The 4,482-nt window shown below is 42.7% G+C and overlaps 1 non-coding gene across 1 annotated transcript; it reads left to right on the top strand.

Moving 5' to 3' along the window:
- Nucleotides 1-2,266: 2,266 nt before the first annotated feature.
- Trnak-cuu (transfer RNA lysine (anticodon CUU)) lies at nucleotides 2,267-2,338 on the top strand. The gene has a single exon. It is a non-coding gene; the product is annotated as a tRNA-Lys (tRNA).
- Nucleotides 2,339-4,482: the final 2,144 nt, after the last annotated feature.

The following is a 4,482-nucleotide window of genomic DNA, read 5'->3' as shown; positions in this document are numbered from 1 at the left end:
TCCAGTCGCACAACTGAGGCGATACTCCGTAGGTACGCAGTTTGGTTAGAAGACGCTTGTGAGGAACGGTGTCGAAAGCCTTCTGGAAATTTAAAAATATGGAATCAATTTGACATCCCCTGTCGATAGCACTTATTACTTCATGAGTATAAAGAGCTAGTTGTGTTTCATAAGAACGATATTTTCTGAAACCGTGCTGACTATGTGTCAATAAATCGTTTTCTTCGAGGTACTTCACAAAGTTCGAATACAGTACATGTTCCAAAACCCTACTGCAAATCGACGTTAGTGATATAGGCCTGTAATTCAGCAACGCAGAAAAAGCCGACATGCTCATAGTGCAAGGAGACTGTAGGAAACATTCAGTTCGTTCTTGAACGGTGTATGCGGCAAGAGTTCCTAATAGACGTCAACCATCTCGGCTATGATTTATCAACCTCTTCAACGAGTTACGTGAAAATGGTAGTGTAACACTTAGGTAGTTCAAATGGCTCTGAGCACTATGGGATTTAACATCTGAGGTCATCAGTCCCCTAAAACTTAGAACTACTTAAACCTAACTAACCTAAGGACATCACACACATCCATGCCCGAGGCAGGATTCGAACCTGCGACCGTAGCGGTCGCGCGGTTCCAGACTGAAGCGCCTAGAACCGCTTGGCCACACCGGCCGGCAGCACTTTCTATTTCCACAATATTTGCCCTGCAAATTTTAGGTGATTCACCCTGTATATACGGTCATCACACGCATTTTCTCAGACATTTTGCCGATATTTGCAATTTCGTTTCTGCAGTGTGTACCGGCTGTCATCGTAAACAAATACCGCTCACTACACCTTTCATGTGGCGCTCCTTGTCGACAGAAAGCGTCTATTAGTTTGCCGTTACAAACATGACGATATTTAAAATGACATTTTACGTATCCATTCTACAGAGCGGTCCAAAATTAGTCTATTGCGACATTTGTGTTATCGACATGTACTAACAGGGTCAGTAGAGCCCGAACAATAACCATTACTCCAACAGCCACGGCTCCACCATGCAGTGTGCTGCTCAGTCACTGCTGCGATACTGATTATTCTTTGTGTTTTCCTTTCCTTTCTGATACATATCGGTGTAACAATTCGAGATCGCTCTATCGAATGAGCACGTAAAATGGCGCTTTAAAATACACGTTGTTTGTAACGGGAAACAAACTGACGCTTTCCGTTGGCAAGCGGCGTCGCGTCAAAGACGGAGTTACGGAATGCAGCAGAAACCGACAAGATTTTCTGTGCTGATTTTAACAGCTTGCATCTCAGTTTCATTGCAACAACGCACGCCTCATAATATCTTGTCTTAAATGTATGTTGCACACCACAGATCTGATGACGAGTCTCTCCTGAAACGGGTCAAGAGTTGGTAAATAAAAATAAAGTTTTTGGTAAGTACGACGTGTTGCTACTTAGTGTCAAAGACGGTCATAGACCTCCAGAGTAGCTTGAAGTCTAAAGCGACAAAATCTTTCAGTGCTGATATGTTAACCGGAGCAGTATATGGAAAAAAAAGTTCAAGTTTTAGAATACCAGGCTAGTTGAACATCATTGTCTTGGTACAGAAATAATAAAAGCGTCGCTTCCAGGATGCCACAGCGTCGCTCAGCTGTCCTTTCTCCTACAGGCATGACTGACAGCCGCCGACATACCTCGCTGACAGGGTTCGGATGTCGCTCGCTCCGCAGCCTGCAAACTCTGCCAAGAGACGCTCTGCGTCGTTGCACCTAATTATTCGACAAAGCCAACTGAAGACCTGCCCTGGATGAAAGCACCGTCGTGTTTATGCTACGCCTGTAAAGTAAACATGCAAACTGAAGCAACGCATGAAAACTTATACCAAGGCCCGGATTCGAACCCAGGTCTCCTGCTCAATAAGCAGATGCGCTAACCACTAATTTTTTTGTTTTGTTTTTTCGTTCATTGTATCTGCTCTGGGCGGACGTCGAAAGACACCCGTTTCAGTTCTTTGTTGATCCATTTACTCAGTTCTTTTTATTACAGAGGGCAGATAACCTTCTGACCGAACACGCTGAGCTACCGTGCCGGCAATCCACTACGCCTCCGTTGCACATCGGCTTTGCATACCTGCGTTGACTACCCTAGCAAGCTTCCATCCTCGATCCAAATTCCCATTCATGCCTCAGCTGACTTAGTATTCCCGCTAATGGGAATTTGTATGGAGCAGGGAGGCGTGCTAGAGTAGTCCGTGCTGCTGCGTGCAAAGCCTCAGCGCCAGGGTGGCGTAGTGGTTAGCGCATTTGCTTCTTCAGCAGGAAACAAGGGTTCGAGTCCCGGCCTTGGCACAGATTTTCATTCGTTGCTTGACTCTGCATATATACACACGATAAATGTTCGTCACTTGAAAAGGCCCCTGGAACCATATTGTTTCGTCTGACTAAAATGTTGTGCCATATATATAGGTACTGCTTAAAGATATACCCGTTAAAAAGTAATCAAACTTACCAATACCCCAATAAATATATTTATTTTACCTAACGTCATTAATGACACACTAATAACTTTTCTTATGTCTTGACCACACATCATTGGTAAGAGACACAGTGCAACGGCTAGAATACAGCTTTCTAGCTTACCAGTGTTATGTCAATCATATAAAATTGTTCATTAGATACAATATATCACGTCAACATTCTCAAGAGACAAGCGCAAGCTGCTACCAAGGGAAAATTTTGGAATCCAAGTGAACTAAACCGCAAGGCGGCATTGGATACGTGATATACGCTGCATTTTGCTTTGTTTACAACCACGATTTTCATCGTTACATCGTATATAACAATTTTTATCAGTAAACATGGAAATCAGTTTAAATGTTTGACATAGGGTATAATAATTTACAAAATATAAAACTACCAGCTGATGCATATAGCATTCATTTATGAGGAATTGGTGGCGCCCATGCTGTTTCTCCCAGTGGGAGCAAATGCATGTCTACGTAGGAAAATCAAATAATTTGAGGCGCTATCTTGCAATCTCATACATCAATTTCGTCAATAATATACGGCAAGCATCCCAGATTTCCTTACGTAATTGAGACGCCTTAACCCTCAGCGTATAAAGTACCATCCACAAAACGACAGCCGTGCTGCACCCACGTATAGGTTAAATAGGGCTCTCAATGAAAGACTTGAAGAGGCTTAGACTTCTGAGAGGTGCTTTTCTTTGAGGCGCTCATGCCATTTTGTACAAAAGACAAAAGATTTAGTCCTTCCAGAAAATGCTTACCTACCCTCCTTGGATATTGTTAATCTACATACTAGCATACCATTGATATTATCAAGTGTAATTTGTTAAAATATAAAAAAATTCCAAGGTAAGATAATAGAATTGGTCGATATAACAGTTTCTTTTGTGTTTCATCTTACTTCTGTTTCAGTGGTAAGTATTATAATCAACCAGTAGGCCTTACTATGGGAAACAGTTTATCAGGTCCAGTGGCCGAGATTTTCATGGGTCACTTAGAAAACAGTTTCTTTGCTGAATACCCAGCAACGTTCTCAATTAAAGTAGATATGTGGGTGACACCTTCCTAGTAGTAAACTGAAATGAGGAAACGAAATTTTGCAGTATGCACCCCAACATAGAATTTACAGTTGAGTACGAAGTTGGACAAGCTATAAATTTTCTCGATTTGACTTTAAATTAGTCTACCTGAAAACTGACATTTGGCATTTTTAGGAAGCCAACGTTTACAGATGCCATTGTACCAGCGGACTCATGCCACCAAGAAGTGTGTAAATAGGCATATTTTTGGGCTATGCTAAATACCGGGTGATCAAAAAGTCAGTATAAATTAGAAAACTTAATAAACCACGGAATAATGTAGATAGAGAGGTCAAAATTGACACACATGCTTGGAATGACATGGGGTTTTATTAGAACCAAAAAATAAAACAAAGTTCATAAAATGTCCGACAGATGGCGCTGGACAGCAAAACGTCAGTCGTGTATAAAAGGAGCTGTAATGAGAATCAGATGCCCCAGCAGTCGCACCATGTTGACGTTACCTGAAAAGGCGCTTTTAGTGTAGCTGTATTATCAGAATGGGGAATGTGCTAGTTCAGCGTTACAATCATATCGCCATAGGAAGGGGATTGGAACGGGTAAACGTCGGTTGACAAATGCAGCTGTGGCGAGAATGATTTCGAAGTTCGAAGCCACGGGATGTGTAGACGTTTGACCCCGTAGTGGCCGACAGAGCACAAAGGCAAATGCTGCTGAGACAGTTCAGGAAGAAATGGAGACTCTATCGGGTTCGTCTATGCACGGGGAAGTCAGCGCTCGTACAGTCGCACGTCGCACCGGCATTCCATACACTACTGTTTGGTTGGCACTTAAGCGTACCCTCTGATGTTATCCGTACAAAATCCATCGGCATCATGAACTGTTACCTGGCGATTTCGTGAAGCGGAGGGCATTTGCCCTGTGG

This window comes from Schistocerca cancellata, chromosome 5, assembly GCF_023864275.1.
Source record: "Schistocerca cancellata isolate TAMUIC-IGC-003103 chromosome 5, iqSchCanc2.1, whole genome shotgun sequence".
Taxonomy (NCBI): Eukaryota; Metazoa; Arthropoda; class Insecta; order Orthoptera; family Acrididae; genus Schistocerca; species Schistocerca cancellata.
The sequence above is the reverse complement of the archived record's forward strand: the minus strand, read 5'-3'. Positions and strand labels throughout refer to the sequence as shown.